At 46.5% G+C, this 24,178-nt stretch overlaps 1 protein-coding gene across 4 annotated transcripts in view; it reads right to left on the bottom strand.

Moving 5' to 3' along the window:
- ST6GAL1 (ST6 beta-galactoside alpha-2,6-sialyltransferase 1) overlaps positions 1–17,850 on the bottom strand; it is a 94,948-nt gene extending 77,098 nt beyond the window's left edge. For 2 of the 4 annotated variants that reach the window (XM_075004746.1, XM_075004744.1), the window contains exon 1: positions 17,686–17,850. The gene's annotated coding sequence lies outside the window, so the exon portion shown is untranslated. The remainder of the gene's footprint in view (positions 1–17,685) is intronic. The other 2 variants (XM_075004748.1, XM_075004749.1) reach the window with 1 other exon arrangement.
- Positions 17,851–24,178: the final 6,328 nt, after the last annotated feature.

The raw sequence follows: 24,178 nt of genomic DNA, 5'->3' as shown, positions 1-24,178 counted from the left end.
AACACAGTGTCAAATGCCTGCACGCATCGTGAAACACAGCCCCCGCCACCCTCTGAATGACAGAAGCTTTATTGCTCAACTGCCAGAATCTTTACCGCAGCACATCTCATCCTGAAAGAAATGATTTCATCTCCTTCTGAGGTGCACCCCGGGATGGAATGGGGCAGATATTCAGAGCTGGTAACAGGTTCTTGCACTACAGTGACTAACACACTTTTCCTGCTTTAATCAAATTCTCATCCCAAAATTAAAAATCGAAGTTAGTATTCCCTCTAATTCTTCCATCCCTGAGTAGAAAGAATTTTCTTATGTGCATTAAGGTAGAGGGGGTGAGCACAAAAATTCATGTGGTAGAAGTGAGGTCCAGGGATTCCAAGCACGGAAGGGGGCTCAGAGCTGGGGAACAGAAGCGTGGAAGCTGTGGCAGGAGGTGCCACACAGAGAGGGGCTGTGGGCCTGAGGGCTGGGACAAAGGGTTGAGGCACAAGGGATGCAGACTCTGGGGTGGCCCTGGGGATGAGGGGTTTGGAGCAGGGCTCATGTCCAGGAGTTGGCGTGCAGGAAGGGGGACAGGCTCTGGTGTGGGTATTGGGCTGCGGTCTGGGATGAGGACTTTGGGATGCAGGAGTGAGCTCGTGGCAGGGCACAAGGTGAGAGATTGGGGCTTGGGATTATCTGGGTGGGGAGCGGCCCATTTTCGCTGGCCATAGAAGCTAGGTGCTGGGCTTGTGGGGAGGGGCTCTACCCGCTCACAGCTCCATGCTGGGGCCGGCAAAGAGAGGTTCCCCTCCACAGCTGTAACTGTTCAGTGCTGGACCCACAGGGAGGGGCTCCCCAACACCCTTCCGAGCAGCTCCATGCTGCAGCTGGCAGGGAGAAGCCCCTCCCTGCTGGCCCTTGCCCGCCTCAAGCACTGGGCACAGCCCTCGCTCCACACTGCAACCCTGTGCCCATGTGTTAGGCTTAATGGGAAACTGCAGGGCCACTTAGCAGGAACAACCCTACACCTAAGCAGCAAAGCCAGCAGGTTAGATTAATTATTGCTCAAAAGAAAAGCATTAAACCATTACTAGAAAAGCTGCCCCCAGTTCGAAAAGGCCCCAGGCCAGTAACCAGCAGAGTTACTCAGGCATCTCTTTTCTGCCAGTGGAAGGCCCCACTAAAACTATTAATGTAAATGGGAAAGCAACTTGAAGGTAAACATTTGACACTCTCCCAGAATGAAAGAAAACCAGCTGCTAGTGATTAAACTAGAACCTGGACCACATAATCCCAAGGGTGTAGCTATGAAATCTGAATGATTATGGGTGCTACAAAGCAGACACGTTTCACATAGCCGGTTAATTTATTACAAAACCGAACCAAACCAAGCCTACAGGCTTCCTAAGGAAACTATTACTGTAGCAAGCCAATCAGCCTACACGCTTGTTTACAGAGGCTTATAGTGCACACTCCAGACCTTTGGTAAGAGTCCATCCACGTTAAATGGGAGGGGATCCTTCCAGTGACTCATATGCAGGGCTCACAAGCCCAATGATATGAAGAAATGTTCTAGTGAGAAACCACCAAACTGGGCTAGTACCACTGCAACAAGAAGTGGAGAGAGCCGATATCTCTGCCAGCAACTGACCCACAAACAACTGATCAAAATTAGCTGAGGGCAATGACTAAAATCCCACGTGAAGCCTGCAAGGGAAAAGTGGAAGCCATTGGGAAGGGGACCAGCATGAGTAAAGACGTTTCTCTTGAAACCCCAGTGGAAGCAGTGCCACCAGCTGCCACAGGCCTGGGGGGCAAGATGGGAGAAAGGGCCCAGCTCCCCACCCCCCGAAGGGGTAGGGGCAAGGCTGGAAAGGACAGGGCTTAAGGCAGTCAGCCCTGGCTTCCCCCCACCCAGGGAGTAGTGACACTGTTCTGTGGTATTTCAAAGGGGCCCAGAGCTCTGGCTGCTGCCACTGCTACTGTGGTGGCAGCTGGAGCTCTGGGCCCCTTTGAAATGACAGGCCCGGAGGCAACTGGCTTCTTTGTCCCCCTCTGTCCCATGCTGGGTGCAGGCTTGCCCAATGAACAAAGGTAGGAAGAATCTCACAACTTCAGGAAAATCTTCTGTGAAGCAGCCCCACCCAGTCTTTATGCTGTCCACCTGACCAGAGGGTTGCAAGGACTGGGACTAATCTTTAGACCAGTAGAGTTTAATTTCTCCTCTGTATTTCCAAGTTCTCTCCTAAGGGAGGGGTGAAGCCTGGGGTTACCCCAAAGGGGTAATCCCAAATGTGTCTTCCTGGGTTTCAAAGTGGGTTTCTACCTCCCAGGGTCAGGGAATCTGAGACCGTGGGGAGATTTTTAAGCAGAGCCCTATGGAGGCAAGGTATTTTTAAGGTCTTTTGCAGGCCCCCACGTTCTGTACTTGGAGTGTCAGAGTAGGGATCAGCCCTGACACACACTTCTGTGATGGAAGTGGGAACTTCCTCCGGGTCTCCCAAATCTCCAAGCTACTGTGCTGACTGGACTCAACGTAAATTAGAGAAAGATGAGCCTCCGAAGCACTGGACGTGCTCCAGAGCACTGGACTGAAAAGTGGCCTGTGTGTTTCTCTAGATCAAGGTTTTCTTCAGGGACAGAAAAATCAGAATCAGAGCAAGTCATGGTGTTTCTGTGCTTCCAATTCTGATCCTGGCTAGGGTCAAAGCTTAAAAACTCCCCAAAATGACTGATCTTCCTCTAATACTCACCCTGATGAATGAAGTCCACAATAAAGCATGAATTCACTTAAACTAGCTCATTTGACATTTGGCTGGAAGGGGCATATTGCTGAGGTTCATAAGTACAACTCTTTTCAGTTCATTACTTGAAGCCAAATACCAATCTACGTCTTTCAGACAACCTGATCAATAGCTGTGCTACTCATCCCACCAGTGTTCAAATGGGATGCAGGAGGGAAACAGACAAAACAAAAATCATCCTACTTTTATACAGCATGAAGTTTCGGAATTTCACCCCTGTGGTTACGCTTACCCTAGCGAGTTTTGCCAACAAACCCTGGTTTGGTCAACAAAACTGGTGGAACATCCAAACACAAAATGCGTTTCGTTGACAGTTTGCTGACAAAACTCAGCACTTTTGTTGGCACCATTCTGCCTCTCCATCATGAGGCATAGCACTGCTGTCGACAGATTTAGTGGAAGAGAAAGGTATGTGGATGCTCTGACCAGAACAATGGGCAGCCCTGTCTGCTGTACTTCTGGGTGTCTGTACTGTCGAGAGCACAGCCAGGCAGTCCAGCCACTCTATTTACAGAGTTGAGTGCTCTCCTGATTGGCTTTTGCGTGTGCCTACACTCTGTCGACAGAAGTTTTGTGAGGAAATCTCTTCTGACAGTGACTTCTGTTGGCAGATCGCTGTACTGTAACAGTAGTCTGTGAGTCAGGAAATCTCAAAGTGGCGGTATCCCCAGGAAACATCTCATCTGCAGCAGCATACTGTCTCTGAGAAGTATTTGCAGGCAGTTCTCACTCACCCATGCATCACTCTTGAGGTGTTCTGTGAACACAGTTCATTTTCCTCCACTGAGTGGCCACTCCTCATCTCTCACTACTGCTCTGCCTTTCTCACATTTCACAGCCAAAAAAGAGGAGGCTGCCGTTCACTCAAATTATCTCTGTAAATCATTTCTTTGGTTTTAGTACGATAAACTTGGCTTCCTGCTCTCCTGCTCCATCGTAGCAACTAGGGCAAAAAATAAACAAAAAAATAACAATGCTACACTCCACCCTTTCCCACCACAAGGGTGAGCAGACCAAGAGGAGAGAGAGAATATTGCATGGTGCCTACTGAAAAAAGGCCCTTCAAGGGAAAATTCTGCCAATAGCCATGAGTTATTAGGAGGTCACTTGGCCTCCTGGCTGTGGGCACATTCTGGAGAGCATTATATTATTTCTACATGTATACCTTAATTCTCAGAGTCTCAGAGGTGACTGTTTAAGGTGGCAATATTTCTTTAAGCAACTTGCCCATGATCACAAAGGAAGTCTGTACCAGAACCAGAAAGAGAATACCACATCTCCCAAGTCCCATCCTAGTCTAGTGCCTGGACCAGGAGTTTTGCCTTTCAGCTAGGAAATCTCGCACCAGATCCAACCAATGGTTTGTGGTATTCAGGCTGCTCTTCACTAATGCTTAGTAAGACACAGCAAAATGATCAGCAATGAAGAACAGGATCACTAATTTAAAAAAAAAAATCAGATGCAAAGGTTACCAAACATTTCAACCCATCCGGTGCTATTTACACCAGTTCTGAGTTTCAAGGTTTAAAGCAGAGCTCCTAAAATGAATCCAACATAAGTATGCACAATCCATCAAACACCAAGCAGATATCCTGCTGGGAAAACTAACAGCAGAAGGAGCCCAGCACAGTGCAGGCATTATGCAGGTTTCTCCAGCCAGCTCAGCTTCTTCAGTGCACCTCCCTTCTGATCTGCAGAACCCTTTGATGTCTATGTATTCCTGAATCTACTGGGGAAAAAAAACTGCAGGCAGGCAAATACAAAACACACCTCTAATTCTGCCAACTCTGTCCCTGAAGCATCCCCCTTGCACAAAGACAGCCCCACTGATTGCAGTAAAACTCCTTGCAGGCATGAGGAGTATACCCACATTTCTTAGTTACAGAATAAGGTGTAAAAAGAGTAAAACATTAAACGCATCAACTGCCCATGTGAGGAATAAAATAACACCTCTTAAAATTATATGGCACTCCACTTCCATCCTTCTCAAAGAGGGTAAGAGGATAACCGGAGAATGATCCCTTCTGTGAAACCACAGAAAGAAGCAGCCATAAAACCTTCATCCACTGCAGTGGATAACAGAAAGCACAATCACAGGAGAGCTTTCCATTCAGAATGGAAATCCGAAGAGTAAGGGGCTACCCATTCACTCCTTCTGGATGATATATTTCAGAACGCAGCAACTGAAAGTGAATCTGAAACGTGCAGTGCATTTCTCAAGAATTAATGCTTTGTATGCTGCCCAATCCCACTGCTGGGAATTACCTTTGTACTCCATTCAGGATAGATTAATATACTGGCATAGTCACAAAAGGTAAACATGTCAGTCTTTAAAGTGCCACATTCCTGCTGCCTTGTTTTATTAAAATATAGTGCCACATATTAACCTTTTATTCACTGCTGCCTGCTTTTTTTATTCTTCTGTAACGTTTCAGCTTATCATTGGGAAATAAAGTCTGCTTCACTGATTAGGTGGGAGGGAATTTACAACGTTCAGTGTTAACTTGAGTTAATACCATGAAAGGTTCCGACTAAAGATTAGATAGACATACACAGATCCAGTGCTTACTTCACACTCAGTACTTTAGCCAATGAACTATTTACACCCTCCCACCCCCCCGGCCCGATCTTCTCTGCCCCATCGAGTGGTACAGAATGTGACGGAATGAATACAGACTCAGTCACTCCCAGAAGATTACAGGAAAGACTGATGTCACCAATGCATCCACTCAGCTGTGAAATCCTTAGCTCAGATTCTGGGTTCCTGGTGAGAAAAAAAGTTGAATTATAAAAGAGAAGCGGAGTTTCCCATTGTCCGTTCTTGGCACTACATACTTGTGGGTTGGGGTAGATTTCAAAATAGCTCTGGATACTTTGGGAAAAGGGAGGACAATGGAGCAGCAACTGCTTGCCCTTGTAACCAAGTCTCTCTCATACAGCAGTGCCTTGATACCACTGGCTGGAACAGAAGGGTTGCTCTCCCCAGCCCACTCTGTGAAGTCTTTCACTACTACAGTTATGGACAGACTTTTTCTAAACCTGCTCCAAAGCCAGGAGAAATCTTGCCATTGGGTCAGCCCTGCCAGGGCGTGAAGAGCACAAAGAATAGGACTCTGGTTGGCACCTATGGAAGTGGGCAAGGCCATCTGTCCTCCTGTTCATCAGGGCAATGCCAGCTGCAATTTACCAATAAACCAGCACCTACAAATCTTCTTATACCCATGATATAGAGCAGTGGTTCTCAGCCAGGGGTCCATGAACCCTTTTAAGGGGATCACAGGGTTCCATAGCTGAAAGACACAGATTGATCCTTGGAGCCCCCACCATGGGGCTGAAGCTGGGAAGTGCAAGGCTGGCCCAAATCACTGTGTTCCCCCTTGAAGGGCTGAACTTCGTATTCTTGGAACCCTCGCAAAGTGCTGAAGCTGGGAGGCACAGGACTGAAGTGCTGATCCACAGCATCCCCAGGAGGCCAGCAGCTGGGAGGGTTGGGGCCAAATCACAGAGCCCCTGGGCAGAGATGGAAAGCCAGAGCTGGGCAATGCACAGAAGCTGCTGTTCTGGCTGGTGCAATGGCACAGGTGCCCCCTGGTGAAGTGGCTTCTCAGCAATCAGCTTCCTTTGCTCCCATGGAGGCAGCTGGTAAGAGCTGCGGAGGCAGGGAGACCTGGACCAATGGCTGGCAGACCACTCTACGAACAGGGACCCTAGGGAATCCCTCCCCCACACACCACCCCATATCCTTCTCCCTGAGCTACCCCCTTCCTGTACCCTGAGCTTCTCCCAGGCCCACTCGCAGCCCCAGCTACCCGCTCTCTGTAGCGTGAGCAGTTTTCAGTCCTCCTCAGCCCAGCTCTCCAGCTCCTGAGTTGTAAGTGTTGGTTGCACTGCTCCCCCACAACCCAGAGTGGCAGGTGGCCTGTGGAGGCGACTCAAAGGGCAGAGTGGCACTCTCTCCTGGACTCTGCTGTGCAGAGCTGGCTTGAGCCCCATTTGCTTCGCCCTCCCCCTCCAGTAGAAGTCAACAACACTTATGACCAAGGCTCCTGTCTCCACCCCATCCCTGCTAGGCCCTGGAGTTTTTAATAGCATGACGAGGGGGGGCCTCTGAGAGAAAAAGGTCAAGAACCCTTCATCCAAAGTGTATTTTCACAGATAACTGCATTCAAATCACAAGAACCATTATCTTTATGGGGGTCACAAAGAGGATCAATATTCTCTGTAACCTTTTCCATCCATGTGTGGAATAAATGTTATGCCCACCGAGGCATGTGCAAATGCGCACCACCAGGAGAGAAACAAACCCAGCAGCTGGGCAGCATTGGAATCTCTCCTGAGAGGCCACACACACGCACAGCTAACAGGGAACACTGGAAAGGATAGTTTTTAAAAGCCCTGTGGAGGTAACGTCAGCCCTATCATTCGATTTATGTTCTGTGGTTCTCACAGTAGCATACAAGCATATTTTAGTTAGTGACTATTTGGCAGCTGCAGGTTTCCAAAAAAGAAAATAAACGTTGCCAGCATGATTTTGGCAGAGCAGAACATGGAGCAAGCTATATCTGTATTTGCATATTTCCACTGTACCGAGACAAGTTCTCATTGCTAGTGAAGGAGAGGAAGAGAAGTTATGTCTCCCTGCCCACACACTGCCTCAGAAGGGGGGAGATGAGATAACATCCAGCACCGCCAGTTTCTCTTAGATAAAAAGCTCAGAAAAATTAAATAAATGTTTCAAAAGCCAGAGTGCAAGATGAGTAAACAAAGTACCATCTTGCCTGAAACCCTCACTGATTTCTGTGCAGATGTTGCTAACGAAAGACAAAAGGATGAAGGGCAGTAGAAAATTAAATGTAAAACTTGGTAAACTAGCTGATCAGTTATAAACTTAGGAGACATCCAGGCCTCAGCAGCAGCTTACCAGGTAAGTTGGGAATATTGGACATGTGTTAGAAAACCTTACGAGAGAAAATAAGCAATTTAGAAGCTACAAAGAATAGAACCACAGGTCACTGAATGACAAAGAAAATGATTCAACAAGCCCAGTTGTTTCTGTTGAGAATGGACTGCTCAGATATCACAAGGCCAAATTATATTTAATGCCTGATATCTGCAGCCTTAAATGCACACATTTGCACACCTACATGTGCAAGGACCCCAAATGCACACATATATCAAAAGTACCCATTTGCACACACAAACGTACAAGTTGTGGCTGCAACTGTTGTAAGTATACACCTGTCTCAGAGCACAAAACATCTTTTTTTTCCCCAAAAGGCTGATGTCAGAGAGTGAGAGGAAGGCTGGGTGAGGCAGGAGTTAAACAGGGCCTGTTTGCCCAATTAGCCCCACACCAGTTCACCTACAGCCAGTGTCAGGCTTAGAGACAGTATGAAAGAGGAGAAGCCAGCCCAGTTTGGGGCTGACCAGCCAAGGGGCAGGAGCTGGCTTTAGTGCATGCAGGCCCTGAGTCAGAGCTGCCATCAGGTCAGCTGTTGGACGAAGGAGCTTCCAAACCTTTCCCCCCCCAAAAAGGGGGCAGAACACCAGAAGAATGTACCGCCCCCTCCCCAGAAAAGGGGAAGCTAGACTCTTGGGGCCACACTCCAAACTAAGACCACAGCAGTTAGGGGTGGGCTGCAGACCTATACCTTAGGCCTCTAGGCTCTGGAAGTGGTCTAGCCACTAGGCACCCTGGAATCAGGGGGAACTGCTTGCAGCTGACCTTTACACAAGAGGTGGAAAGTATCCCTGTATCACAGATATGGAGCAGAGCTTTCGAATGCCACGGTGAATTCTGAGGGTGTCTGATGGCATTGTTAACAACAATAAAAACCAAGGGCGTATCTGCCGTCTGAAAACAACACACTGATATAGTCTCACAGGTCACATGGCACTTTACACAAAAAAGATATAGCACCCATGGAGAGGGTGACCATCTGTTCTGTATTGGGTGGGACAGGCCTGTATTTCAGGCCCCAAGAAGTTGCCCTGACTAACTTCAAAAAAGGGAATAACTGCCATGTATTTAGCCCCCCACTAGCAGATCTTTTCCCTCACAAGCTGTGCAGGCACAGCTGCTGGCCAGAGAACACGTACGATACACAAAAATATGGCCGTGATTATCTCCTTCACTTCTATAAGGGGAGAAAAGTCAGAGTGGACAGATCTAGCTTGGGAGGCAAAAAATGGGGAAGCACTATCTCTGTGACACTGTCCCTCCTTCTGCGGCCCCCGAATAAGCCTCTCTGACTGAGCAATTCTTGGTCAGTCCACTCCAGGTTTTCAGCTCCTCAGAGTGCTGAGGCCAGGGAACTGCCATTCTCTGCCACATGCTAGCCTCCACAGGACAAGGATACGTTCATGCCAGCACTTTGGGAGTGCTACTTCATTAAAAGTAGGTTACAGTATTTAACTCAGGTTCAGCACCTGTCTCTCTCCCAGAGCAACAGCTTTTGATGAGCCACAACTGTGTTGCCAAGGAGAAGGAGAACAACAGAGGTCAGTTCTTCCAAAACTGAAGCGGCCCTTCTCTGCGTTTTCCCACACAGCAGGGTAAGGAGTCAAAGCCCTCTAAACCCTCCTCCTTCTGAGGGGAACAGGAAGTTCGTCTCTTAAGTATTCCCTGGGCCTGTCTCTCAACTATTTCCTTGGGAGCATAGAACATGCCCCCTTCTATAAGAATTCCTGACCCCTGTTATTGAAGATCTTGGTAATAATTCCTGAGAAAAATGAACTCCTGTAGCGTTAAGTATGGACTACAACAGATGATTCCCCTCCACTAGGACCCAGTACCAGTTACAGGAATTAAGTTCCCAAGCATTTAAGGCACATCTACACATACAGCCCTCAGCACATCCAGTGGAAACGCTCTACCCCGGTGGGAGAGAGCTCTCCCACTGGTATGACAAAACCACCTCCAAGTGCAGCAGAAGCCATGCGGATGAGAACAGCTCTCTCTGAGACAGCACTGCTCACACTGGTGCTTATGTTAGCGTAACGGGTGTTACCCAAAAGGGTGGTTTATTCACAACCCTGAGCAGTGTAATTTCTGCTGAGGTAAACTGGACAGTAAAACCCCCACTTACGAGATTCTGACTTTGTGCGTTCCTTGGATTAACGTGAGTTGAAACCGTGAGTGGTAGGGAGCTGGGAACCAGGCAGCACCCTGGCTCCCCTCCACTTGCAGGAGCTGGGAAACTGACCAATGCTGCTGAGTCAGTCAGTTTCCTGGCTCCCAGGAGTGGTGGGGAGCCGGGAACCAGGCGGCAGCTTGGCTCCAGCTCCCCCGTGTTTGTGGGAGCCGGGGGGTGTCTGGCTGCAGTGGGTTGGGGCTGTGGGACTGGCAGGGGGTGTGTATCAGACTACAGGGGATCGGTGCCACGGGGAGGGAGTTACACTCACATCAGTGGGGGAAATTCACTCGTCGAGTGAACTACAGGAGATGTATGTGTCCCTCATTAAAGCAAGTACTCATAAATAAAGTACTTGTTTCAGGAGGGATGAGTGTACATTTTAGCTATTCAAACTCATTTTCTGTTATGTGCCCCTTCTGCCTTTGAGTAATGCCAATAAACTCCATGGCTAATTTTTGACACGATGACACAGTGCTGAATTATTTATACAACCAAAGCTAAGCTGCTGCTTAAATCTTATATCAACAGGCAGGAAGACTTTTCATAACATTTAACAATAAGGTCTTTTGAAATCCTCTTTTTCACCCAGAGCTCAGAAATAATCTTTCTTTCATTATCTTCAGCACTCAGGTGATTTGTCTGACACTTGTCTCTATCAGATGTTGTCTTTTTAATGTTAGCACTGATATCAGTTTACAGTAAACAGTGATGTGAGACCATAAAAACAACTCCATCTAATGAAACCACGGTTCCCTTTAGTTTACCTTTATTTCCCCAATTTGTATTCACTGTGATTTTTCTTGAAACAAACATGTGAGGAAAGGTAACTGGATTTACTTCCTTCCCCAAAAAGTGATAGAGAATGGTGAAGATTTAAAAAACCCAGAAACTGGGAAATGGCTAAATAAATAATTCTCTTACCTCTATTCTGATTTTTAAAATAAATATACATATATGTCACTAAGCTAGGGGGAGAGGTAGATACGTTGGAGGGTAGAGATAGGATCCAGAGTGACCTGGATAAATTGGAGGACTGGGCCAAAAGAAATCTGATGCGGTTCAACAAGGAGAAGTGCAGAATCCTGCACTTGGCATAGAAAAAATCCCAAGCATTGTTATAGTCTGGGGCCTGACTGGCTAAGCAGCAGTACAGCGGAAAGGGACCTAGGAGTTTGGGTGGCTGAAAGGCTGGATATGAGTAAACAGTGTGCCCTCGTAGCCAAGAAGGCTAACGGCATATTAGGGTGCACTAGGAGGAGCATTTCAAGCAGATCTAGAGAAGTGGTTATTCCCCTCTATTTGGCACTAGTGAAGCCACATCTGGAATATTCAAGAACAGCAAGAAGTCTTGTGGCATCTTACAGAATAACAGATATTTTAAAGCATAAGCTTTCGTGGGCAAAGACCCGCTTCATCAGATGCATGAGTGGGCAGGGGGGTGGTTTCAGACGGGTATTTAAAGAGTGGGGTCCCAGTAAGAGGAGGGCCAGAGCTGACAAGGTCTATTCGGCAAGGTGGAAATGGCCCAGTATCAACAGTACTTATCAAAAGAGGAAAAAACAAGTCAGATCAGACAGGGGATGTGAGTCTTTCTCAGAGTTTGATGGGGAGCTATTAGCACCCAGAGCAAAGAAACTGCCCTTGTAAGCTGCGAGCCACTTCCAGTCTCTGTTTGATCCATAGTTAAAGGAGTCAAATTTGCAAATAAATTGCAGCTCAGAGATTTCTCTCTCCACTTGATTTTTGAAATTTTTTTGTTTCAGGACTGTCACCCTTAAATCTGCCACTGAGTGTCCAGGGAGACTGAAGTGTTCGCCCACAGGCTTCCGTACATCACCGTTCCTGATGTCTGATAAATGGACATAAATCAGACATCAGAAATGGTAATGTACAAAAGCCTGTGCGAGAACACTTCAGTCTCCCTGGACACTCAGTGGCAGATTTAAGGGTGGCAGTTCTCAAACAAAAAAAATTCAAAAATCAAATGGAGAGAGAAATCTCTGAGCTGCAATTTATTTGCAAATTTGACTCCATTAACCATGGATCAAACAAACAGAGACCCGGAGTGGCTCAGAACTTACAAGGGCAGTTTCTCTGCTCTGGGTGCTATCATCTCCCCATCAGACTCTGAGAAAGGCTCACAACCCTGTCTGATCTGACTTGTTTTTTCCTCTTTTGATAAGTACTGTTGATACTGGGCCATTTCCACCTTGCTGAGTAGACCTTGTCAGCTCTGGCCCTCCCTCTTACTGGGACCCCTCTCGTTAAATACCCTTCTGAAACCACCCCCCCACTCATGCATCTGATGAAGCGGGTCTTTGCCCACGGAAGCTTATGCTCCAAAATATCTGTTAGTCTATAAGGTACCACAAGAGTTCTTGTTATTCTCAAAACTACAGACTAACACGGCTACCTCTCTGATATCTGGAATAGTGCATCCAGTTTTGGGCCCCCAGTATAAAAAGGATGTGGATGTGCTGGAACAGGTTCAGTGGAGGGCAACAAAAATGATTAAAGGGCTGGAGCACATGACTTATGAGGAGAGGCTGAGGGATTTGGGCTTGTTTAGTTTACAGAAGAGAAGACTGAGGGGTGATTTAACAGTAGCCTTCAACTTCCTGAAGAGGAGCTCTAAAGAAGATAGAAACTGTTTTCAGTGGTGACAGACAGCAGAACAAGGAACAATGGTCTGAAGTTACAGAAGGAGAGAAGTAGGCTGGATATTAGGAAAAACTACTTCACCAGGAGGGTGGTGAAGCACTGGAATGTGTTTCCTAGAGAGGTGGCAGATTCTCCATTCCTAGAGGTTTTTAAGTCCCAGCTTGACAAGGTCCTGGCTGGGATGACTTAGTTGGGGATGATCTTGCTTGAAGCAGGCAGGTGGACTAGATGACCTCCTGAGGTCCCTTCCAGCCCTAGGATTCTATAGAAAAACCTAATAATCACTGTAAATGCTGACCAAGTATCAACAGGCTACTGCAAAATGAAGATAACAATGGTGATATTGGGTCAGCCCAAAGGTCCATCTAGCCTAGCATCCTGTCTTCCGACAGCGGCCAATAATAGATAAGTAACTTTTCCTTATTCACTTTTTCTGTACCTGTCATTATTTTACAGGCCTCTGTCATATCACCCCTTAGTCTCTTTTCTAAGATGAAAAGTCCCAATTTTTTAAATCTTTGCCGCTTGTCCACTTGCTTATTGACCCTCTCAAAGAACTCTAGGGCCGTGTCTACACTAGCCAAAAACTTTGAAATGGCCATGCAAACAGCCATTTCGAAGTTTACTAATGAAGCACTGAAATACATATTCAGCGCCTCATTAGCATGCGGGAGGCCATGGCACTTGATGAAATTGACGTGGCTCACCACCGCGTGGCTTGTCCAGACGGGGCTCCTTTTCGAAAGGACCCCGCCTACTTCGAAGTCCCCTTATTCCTATGAGCAGATAGGAATAAGGGGACTTCGAAGTAGCCGGGGTCCTTTCGAAAAGGAGCCCCATCTGGATGAGCCGCAGGGCTGTAAGCCACGTCAATTTCAAAGTGCCACGGCCGCCTGCATGCTAATGAGGCGCTGAATATGTATTTCAGCGCTTCATTAGTAAATTTCGAAATGGCCATTTGCATGGCCATTTCGAAGTTTTTGGCTAACGCAGACGTAGCCTAGTAGATTAGTAAGCCATGATTCCCATTTACAGAAATCATGTTCAGGTTTCCCCCCAAGAAATTATGTTTAGCTATGTGTCTGACAAATTTTATTCTTTACTATAGCTTCAAATAATTTGCCCATTACAGATGTTACACTTACCAGTCTGTAATTGCCAGGATCATTGGCATCATATTAGCCCATTTTGAATATTGGCATCATATTTACAATCTTCCAGTCATTAGGTACAAAAGCTGATATAAGAATAAGTTACAAACCACAGTTGTAGTTCCACAAGTACACATTTAATTTTTTCAGAACTCTTGGATGAATGCCATTTGGTCCTCATGACTTATTACTATTAATTTTATCAATTTGTTCCAAAACCTCCTCTAATGATACTTCAATCTGGGATAAAATTCCTCAGATCAGTCAGCTAAAAAGAATAGCTTAGGCTTAGGAATCTCCCTAACATCCTTAGCCATAAAGAGTGAAGCAAAGAATTCATTTAATTTCTCTGCAATGATTTTATTTTCTCTGAGTACTCCCTTAGCATCTCAATCATCCAATGGCCCGACTGGTTGTTTTGCAGGCTTCCTGCTTCTGATATACTTAAAGAAACATTTTGCTATTACTTTTTGAGTTTTTTGCTAGCTATTCTTCAAACTCCTATTTGGCTTTTCAGTGAATGTTTTTACACTTAAATTGAGAGAGATTATGCTCCTTTCTATTTTCCTCATTGGGATTTAACTTCCCCTTTTTAAACCATGCCTGTTTCTCTTTCACGGCTTCTTTTACTTAGTGTTAAACCATGATGGCACTTTTATGGTACTCTTGCTATGTTTTTTTAAATTTGGGATATACATTTAAGTCGGGACTCCACTATGATGTCTTTGAAATGTTTCCATGTAGCTTGCAGGGATTTTACTTTTGGCACTGTACCTTTTAATTTCTGTTTAACTAACCTCCTCGTTGTTATGTAGTTTCCCTTTCTGAAATTAAATGTCACTGCTGAGGTGTTTTTCCCATCCCAGGGACATTAACTTTTATTACACTGTGGTCCAAGATGTCCAATTGTTACTTTTTGGAACAGATCCTGAACCCCACTTCGGACTAAATGAAGACCTGCCTCTCCCCTTAAGGGTTCCAGAATCAGCTGCTCCAAAAAGAAATAATTTAAGGTATCAAGAAATTTTCTCTCTGCATCCCATCCTGAGGTGTCATATACCCAGTCAATATGGGGATGGTTGAAATCTCCCATAATTATTGATTTTTTTTTATTATTATTATTTTGATAGCCTCTCTAACCTCCATTAGCATTTCACAGTCACCATCACTATCCTAGACAGGTGGTTGGTGATATATCCCTACTGCTGTATTCTTGTTATAGAGGACAGAATTACTCTCCATGGAGATTCTATGAAATGTTTTGGTTCACTTAAGATTTTTACTTAATTTGATTTTATATTTTCTTTCAAGTGTAGTGCCACTTATCAAACTATGCTAACAATTGAAGTATGCTAAGAATTTAATAACCAAATAATTCAAGTGAGTGGCTTCATCTGAAAATAAAACACACCCCTAGAAAGATCAACACAAAAAAGCAGTCAAGTAGCACTTTAAAGACTAACAAAATAATTTATTAGTTGATGAGCTTTTGTGGGACAGACCCCTTCTTCAGACCATAGCCATACCAGAACAGACTCAATATTTAAGGCATAGAGAACCAAAAACAGTAATCAAGGTTGACAAATCAGAAAGAAATGATCAAGGTGAGCAAAACAGAGAGTAGAGGGGCGGGGGGAGGTCAAAAATTAGATTAAGCCAAGTATGCAAACAGGCCCCTATAGTGACTCAGAAAATACCCATCCTGGTTCAAACCACATGTTAATGTGCAGAATTTGTCCCTACGAAGATGCGGACAAGAACAAAGAACTAAATACACATCCAGGAATCAAAGGCTTTTAGGCTCATCATTTGACATTTTTCATTCTACTATAGTTCTGGAGAGTGGAGAAACCCTAGATTACAATGTTGTTTATGCACTCCTTTTCTAAATGCAATGTTTAAGTATCACAGGGATAAGTCTCTCTTATAATGGTTTTGTAGCACTTTACAATCCTATTTCCAAAGTAGAATTGACATCACTGGATGAGGCCTGTGTGCAAACACGTTTTAGCAGGTTTGGGCTATTGCCACTATGGGCTGCATTCAATGTCAGGAGAAAACAGATTCAACATTCCTCCCTTCTATTGCTCCCCCCAAAATTATACAAAAAGAAAAGAAAAAAGGCAGTGTTAGATGCTGTGGTAGTGATGTGAAAGATGAAACACTACAAATGGGCACATATCAAAGGGTTGCTCGATTACAGCCTGATGTTCTGCCCCTTCCTATTCATGCTTTTAACATATAAAATTAACTGAAAATATTGTTTTCTGAAACTGAGAGAAAACCCTTCAAGCTCAGACCACCCTCTCCATCTCGTGCAAAGGAAAAGGAAAGGAAAAGGAGTTCTTCTGGTGATTTTTCCCATCAGAACAGCATCTTCTCCCTCACACTTTATTACACAGTTTAACCCAACTGTTTTTGTTTGTTTGTTTTGCTTTTTCTTCCCATTAACCATCAGGCATTAATTTTAAAGAGGGCTTAATCTATGTTCCTCACTAGAGCAGAAAGCCCACAACCACAGCAGAATTTGGCCTCAGAGATGAATACTTGCAAAAATCAGCACCATACTTAAATCCAGACCGCCATCTTCAAATTCAACAAATTTTAACATTCAGTTGGTCCTCTGAACATCAAATATTCAGTCTCTTAATTTGAAAACAAAACATCTGGATTATACTTCTGCAGTGAAGTACTCGTAAATAGTACCTTATCAGTATGACTTCTACAAACGCCAAATCTTTTATGTACAAGTGTCACAGCTGAGACCTGCCAGCAATGCATGCAATCTGGAAATTGGAAATCCCTATTCATCTGCTTTAACATGAGTAACACACAGCATATGTTTGAAAGGAAATCACTCCAGTATTAACAGCAGTATGTATTCTGCAAAAGTGTTCTGCCATGAAAATAGATACAGTGCATTTATATCCAAAAGGAGGAAATTACCTTAGTCTAACACAGTGGATTGTGAAACATTAACTCTGTAAATTGATATTTTTACATATTGAACTGATGATTAACATTTATCAACTTATCCAGCACATCAAAATTCGTAAGAGTTTTTACAACAGGAGCAGGAGTCAGCATATAAGGAGAGACCCAACTAAATTCATACCAAACCCCTTTATTTAGAACGAGTTTTGGGCAAAGTTTAAAGATTCAAAATCAAAGGCGCCTGTTTGGGAAATCCCAGCCCTCCTCCGCAAAAAATGACAAGAAATCAATTTCCTTTCCATATGCAAGCTGACCCGTCTGGCTAAACTGCTTAGCATTATCTACAGTCAGCCCTTCATTAGTTTCTAAGGGGAAACCTGCAACTAGCCAGCCAAGGACGCCTTCGTGTTGAATAGTAACAAAGAGGAAGCCGTGCTAGTCTATACACTATCAAAACAAAAAGCAGTCAAGTAGCACTTTAAAGACTAGCAAAATGGTTTATTAGCTGCGCTTTCGTGGGACAGACCCACTGCTTCACACCAGACTGCTCTGGTCTGGCTATGGTCTGAAGCAGTGGGTCTGTCCCACGAAAGCGCAGCTAATAAACCATTTTGCTAGTCTTTAAAGTGCTACTTGACTGCTTATTGTTCTGAAGGACGCCCTCAGTTTCCTTTGTTTTCCTTTGATCATCTGTAAGAAACAACCTAAGCGCGTGATCGTTTAAGGCAAGGACCGCGCGTGTCACTGAAGGCGACACAGACCAGCTGCCCGGCTCTTGGAGAAGCAGCAGCTGACTGAGGGTTTCCTCTTGGAAACGCTGCCTCGCAGCCGAGCGGCCGCACGAAGCGGCTCGTTCCGCGCAGCGACTCGGGACCACGGCGGGTTTTTCTGCCGGGCGCCGGGAGAGCAGCGCGGCCGGAGCCGAGCGGCGAGTCAGCTCCGCGCCGCGAAGAGCATCGCCGGGGCGCCCCGGGCCGCTGTGCCCAGGGACCGCCGCCCGCCCCCGCCCCTGCTACTCACGGGCGGCGGCTGCCTCGCGGGTCCCTTTGTCAGCGCCCTACGCCGCGCTCGCCAGCCGCCGGGGCCGCGCCCGCATCGGCTGCGCTCAGCTCCCCGCGGCGCGGAGACGCCCCGTGCCCGGCCGGCGCCCCGACCCTCGGCAGCGGCTGCGCCGGGCTGCGGCCCCGCCCCGCGAGCCCACGTGCGCCAGAGCGCGGGGCCGAGAGCGGCGGCAGCGCGCGGCCCCGGCGGGGGTCGGCAGGGCTCGCGGCGCGGCCAGGGGGCCGAGCCCAGGGCGCGGGAGGCGGGAGGGAGCAGGTCTCCCGCCCGCCCTCAGCGCAGGCCGCGGTCCGGCCTCTCGCCCCACGGGGCTTTTCCCTCAGGGAGCGAGACGCGCCCGCGGCTGCCCGGCGCCTGTCCGCCCCGCGGGGTTGGGAGAACGACCCGGGGGCCTCATTCAAACCGGTGACTCCCGCCGCCCGCCCTTCCCCGGGTCAGTTCCCGGAGGGACTCGGCGTGGGCTGCCCGGAGCCAGCCGCTGCCTCTCCCGCAGCCGGAGCCCCGGCCCGGCCCGCGCGCCCGTCTTTCTCGCGTGGGGCAGGCTGGGCCGCGCGGCTCTGGAAGGTGGAGCTCAGTCCCCAGGTGCTCTGGCAGTGGGAACCCGCCTTTGGGTGGAACCTCGGCGTCGGCTGCTTCTGAAGAGCCCTGCAAGATGCTCCAAGCCGGATACGCTTGTTCGGTCTTTGAGGTGCTAGCGGCCTGCTTGTTTGTGAAGCTCCAGACAACCAAGGCTCCCTCTCCGGCTGTGGCCACACACGCACCCCCCTTTGGAAGGGGGTATGCTAATGAGTCACTTTGGTATATGCTAATAAGGTGCTTTCATGCATATTCAGTGCCTCATTAGCATAATGGCAGCCACGTGCATTTCGAAATGCAGGCTGCCGGTGTAGAGGGGGGCTTTTGAAAGGACTTCCCCCGATTTTGAAAGCCCCTTCTTCCCAAAACCAAATGGGAAGAAGGGGCTTTTGAAGTCCAGGGGTCCTTTCGAAAGGCCCCCCGTCTGCACCCGCGGCGTGCATTCCGAAAGTGGCACTTTCAAAACGTGTGTGGCTGCCATTATGCGAATGAGGCACTGCATATGCATGATGGAGCCTCATTAGCATCTGCCAAAGTGGCTCATTAGCATACCCCTCTCAAAAGGGGTTGCTGGTGTAGCCATGGCCTCTGAGGGTGGGAGAATATTTTTTTAAATTAGCTCATTTGCTCCGGCTCACTATGGTCCTTCAGTCCTTCCTATTGCTATTGATACAGAAAAGGTACAGCAACCTCATTGTTTGCTTCCTGGCATCTTCCAGTGGTTGGAAGGCAGCTAATATAACACCAATATTTAAAAAGGGTGCTAAAGGAGACCCTAGCAGTTATAGGCCGGTAAGTCTAATGTCAGTACCAGGCAAATTAGTAGAAACAATAGTAAAGAATAAAATTGTCAGACACGTAGAGGAACATGATTTGTTAAGCAAAAGTCAACATGGTTTCTGTAAAGGGAAGTTGTGTCTTACTAATCTATTAGAGTTTTTGAAGGGGTTAACAAGCATGTGGACGGGGGAATCCAGTAGACATAGTATACTTAGATTTCCAGAAAGCCTTTGATGCGGTCCCTCACCAAAGGCTCTTATGTAAATTAGGTGGTCATGGGATAGGAGGAAAGATCCTTTCATGGATTGGGAACTGGTTAAAAGGCAGGAAACAAAGGGTAGGAATAAATGGTAAATTTTCACAACAGAAGGGGGTAACTAGTGGCGTTCCCCAAGGGTCAGTCCTGGGACCAATCTTGTTCAACTTATTCGTCAATGATCTAGAGAAAGGGGTAAGCAGTGAGGTGGCAAAGTTTGCAGATGACACCAAACTGTTCAGGATAGTCAAAACCAAAGCAGACTGTGAAGAACTTCAAAAAGATCTCAGCAAACTGAGTGATTGGGCAGCAAAATGGCAAATGAAATTTAATGTGGGTAAGTGTAAGGTAATGCACATTGGGAAAAATAACCCCAATTATACATCCAATATGATGGGGGCAAATTTAGCTACAACGGCTCAGGAAAGGATCTTGGAATTATAGTGGATAATTCTCTGAAAACATCCACGCAGTGAGCAGCGGCAGTCGGTAAAGCAAATAGGATGTTAGGAAAAATTAAAAAAGGGATAGAAAAGAAGACAAAGAATATCTTACTTCCCCTATATAAAACTATGGTACACCCACATCTTGAGTACTGTGTGCAGATGTGGTCTCCTCACCTGAAAAAAGATATATCGGCATTAGAGAAAGTTCACAAAAGGGGAACTAAAATGATTAGGGCTTTGGAACAGGTCCCATGTGAGCAGAGGCTAGAGAGACCGGGACTTTTCAGTCTAGAAAAGAGAAAACTGAGGGGCGATATGATAGAGGTGTATAAAATCATGAATGTTGTGGAGAAAGTGAATACAGAAAAGTTATTTACTTGTTCCCATAATATAAGAACTAGAGGACACCAAATGAAATTAATGGGTAGCAGGTTCAAAACTAATTAAAGAAAGTTTTTCTTCACACAGCGCGCAGTCAACCTGTGGAAACTCCTTACCAGAGGAGCCTGTGAAGGCCAGGACTCTAACAGAGTTTAAAAAAGAGCTCGATAAATGTTTGGAGGTTAGGTCCATAGATGGCTATTAGCAAGGGGTAAGGTATGGTGCCGAGCCTTTTAAGGCAGGAGATGGATGGCAGGAGACAAATCGCTTGATCATTGTATTCGGTTCACCTCCTCTGGGGCACCAGGCATTGGCTACTGTCGGCAGACAGGATACTGGGCTAGATGGACCTTTGGTCTGACCCAGTATGGCCGTTCTTATGACTGTACTATGAACTGTATTGTTACTGATGATGAAAGCTCTGGTCTACACTGCAGTTAGTTTGTCACTCAGTAGTTTTTATTGACACATGTTGGTCATCATTTCCAGAGTATAGAATGGTAAATAGTAAATATTACTGCCTGTATGAATATATTTTGTAAACTATCTATCCATTGGCCTCAAAAGTAAGACCAACTTGTCACAAAAGCTTGAACTCTGCCACAGAGGAGATCTTTGACACAGGACTAAAGTAATGCCTTCACTGAGATTGCTGCAATTCTTTTGAAATCTGCCTTTTGCTGGAGGGGCAGAATTTCTTTTGCTCTAAAGCACGGGTGACTTTAGCAAAGTGCTAGTAAAAAGGAACACGGAGACGTGTAGTGCTTGTCAGTGTGGTGGTGGTGATGATTATCGTGATTTGTCATGAATTTTCCTAACAGCTGCACGAGTCAAGTAGGTATACTAGGAAAAACTGTTTCACCAGGAGAGAGGGGAAGCACTGGAATGCATCACATAGGCCATGTCTACACTTGCCCCAAACTTCATGAAGCGCTGAAATACATATTCAGCACCTCATTAGCATGCGGGCAGCCTCAGCACTTCAAAATTGACACGGTTCGCCGCCGCGCAGCTCATCCCGACGGGGCTCCTTTTCGAAAGAACCCCGCCTACTTCGAAGTCCCCTTATTCCTATGAGCAGATGGGAATAAGGGGATTTCAAAGTAGGCGGGGTCCTTTCGAAAAGGAGCCCCGTCGGGATGAGCGGCGCGGCAGCGAGCAGCCTCAATTTCAAAGTGCTGCGGCTGTCCACATGCTAATGAGGCGCTGAATATGTATTTCAGCGCTTCATTAGTAAACTTCGAAATGTCCATTTGTATGGCCATTTCGAAGTTTTTGACTAGTGTAGACATAGCCATAGAGAGGTGGTGGAATCTCCATCCCTAGAGGGTTTTAAGTCCCAACTTGACAAAGATCTGACTGGAATGATTCAGTTGGGGTTGGTCCTGCTTTAGACAGGGGGCTGGAGTCAATGAGCTGCAGAGGTCCCTTCCAGCCCTAGGTTTCAATGATTCTATGATTTCAAACTTTTTTTCAAAGAAAATGTAAGTTTTAGCCTTCATGGCAATAGAGAAAACATCTAAGACAGGAGAGAAAGTGCACCCTACAGGCTGAAAAAGCATTTGGCAATTAAAAAGAACACCAAATGTACAATTTTTAAATAATCCTGTTTTAATCCCAAACTCATGATTTTTGAAGAACCTGTTTTATACATTTTGAACAGATGGAGCTGCCAATGCTGGCTGTATTTGCTGTTCTTGCATTTATTTGATCTTGATTTTCACCTGCGGTTTCAGCTGAATCCTCAGTCATCCACATCAACCGGAGACACCATCTTTAACAGTAGAGCTGTGCTTAACAATAGATGCATTCATGCCAGTGCTCCAGGAGCCTCTGACACAAAGGTCACACTCCTCCCTACCTTCTTTCTCCTACTGCACTAGAAAGTCATATGACCTGTTTCTGCTGCACTAGCCAAGATGCTCACTGTAAGGCTGTGTTTACACTAGCAAGCTGTCACACTGTAAACTTGCTCAAGCCTAGGTTCTGTGCTGATAGGAGATAATAAAGCCACAAAACGAATGGTGGTTTTATTATCATGCTATATTATTAGCAGGAGAGCCTTTCCTCCAGATGTAGTGCCGTGCACACAGGCATTTATAACATTTATATTGCTCAGGATGTATTTTTCACACTCCCGAGTGGCACAAGTTTTGCAGACACATGGGGCAGCGTAGACATGGCCTGCAGACATGAATAGTAGAACTGGAATTTAAATATGAAGAACCAGGCCATTCTCACTGCTCCAACAATAAATTTAATTATTCCCTGGCAAGTTAGGGCATTTGGGGTGTCTATTGTTGTACCAAACTTTCCCATTTCGTAGCAGCCTCTTGGATCAATCTGTTAAGCCCCTACCCCTGTCCACCCACAAGACGACTTTTTGAAAAGGAATTTGCATCTTTTCCACCAGTGAAAGAAATGACCTTATCTATTTAAATAAAAAGGAACAGAACCTATGGCCGCCTATTGCCAAAAGTGCAGTGGATGAGTTAGCTAATTGGCACTGTAAAAATGGGGTGATTGAAAGGTTGGGTTTGTGCAATTCTTCTGGCAGAAGTGATTTTGTTTCTTCCTAGCTGTAGTGTGCACCTGTTGTGAAAGGATGAAGGTCAGGGTGAGACACTTAATGGAGTATTTTTCCTGACTGTTTTGTGCTTAAATATTTGAGTTAATATATGCTTCCTTCCTGCTATGAAGAGAAATGAGATATACCCCAGAGTTAATAAATGGGCCTGCGCAGTTTCCCTGTTCTTTAATTCTAGTCTCTCCTGTGACACCACATAAACAATAGACAAGGGAAATGGGACCTCAGGTTTTGCATCCCTCTTCCCTGCCTCCAGGGAATGGCACCACTGCTGCTCCTCCAGTCCCAGGTCCTGGCATCTAGGCATCCCCCACAGCATCCTGTTGGTTCCATGCATTTTGCTGTGCCCACCCCCCAGGGTCCTGCCATCTGCATAGGCTTTGCCAGTCCCCCAGGATCCTGCCAGCCCCACAGGCTCTGCCAGCCTTTGGGGTCCTTCCACCTCTGTCCCCAGGTTCTACCGGTTCTTGGGGTCCCACTGCTTGCTGACCCTGCAGCAGGCTCCACAGCCCACCAGCCTAGGGTTCTGCAGCCAGCTTGGAGCTCTGCAGCTGCCCCAGCTGTGGCCCCAACTCTCCCAGACTGGACGCCATTAGCAGTCCAGTCCATCCAATGTGGGAGAGTTGGCAACCTGATCTGAGTCAGCTCAGCACCCCCAAAAATAGTTCTAGCGCCACTGACACTCACCAGGCTCCACCAATGGCACCAGCCTCAATAATGCAGTTTCCTGCTTCTTCCACGCTTACTCCAGGCAGTCACACTTGCCCCTACATGGAATGCAGTCCTGGTACCAGCCCACCTTTACCTTTTCAGCTTTCAAGTTCCACAAGAGTTATGAGCTTTAAAAAAGTCTTGAACTGCTCAGAGGTTTGTAAGCCAAATTGAGGCAACAAAAGATCACATGACAGGTTACAGCAATGCACTTGTAATTATTGTTCACTGTCGTGCTACATCACTGCTGTGGGCATTTTGGGAAAATAGGTACCACTATGGTATATACTTTGGCAGCACCCTTAGGTGCTTACACGTCCCCCTGCGTTCAGAGCACATCTACTTCTAACAGGAGAAATTTATGCACAGGGGTTGTGGATGGGTCACAGTAAAAGCTTTTGCAGGGTTAAGGCTCATCTCCATTACATGGTGGCTCAATACCACAGATATCAATCCACCAGCCATCGATTTATCACATCTGCTTAGACATGTGAAATCGAACTCCGAGAGCTCTCCTGTGGACTCCAGTGCTCCATTAGGATGAGAAGAGTAATCTGAGTCGATGGGATAGCAGGGCCCTCCTCCCATGACCGTACTTCATGGAAGATGCTGGGTGAGTATGTCGCCTTCAGCTATGCTATTTGCTCAACAGAAGTTGCATAGGGTAGCTCTATGTGGGAGGCAGGGTGTCGTGTAGAAAAGGATTCAGTGTGTGTG

The sequence above is a fragment of the Carettochelys insculpta genome, chromosome 10 (assembly GCF_033958435.1).
Source record: "Carettochelys insculpta isolate YL-2023 chromosome 10, ASM3395843v1, whole genome shotgun sequence".
Taxonomy (NCBI): Eukaryota; Metazoa; Chordata; order Testudines; family Carettochelyidae; genus Carettochelys; species Carettochelys insculpta.
This window is presented reverse-complemented; position numbering and strand designations above follow the sequence as displayed.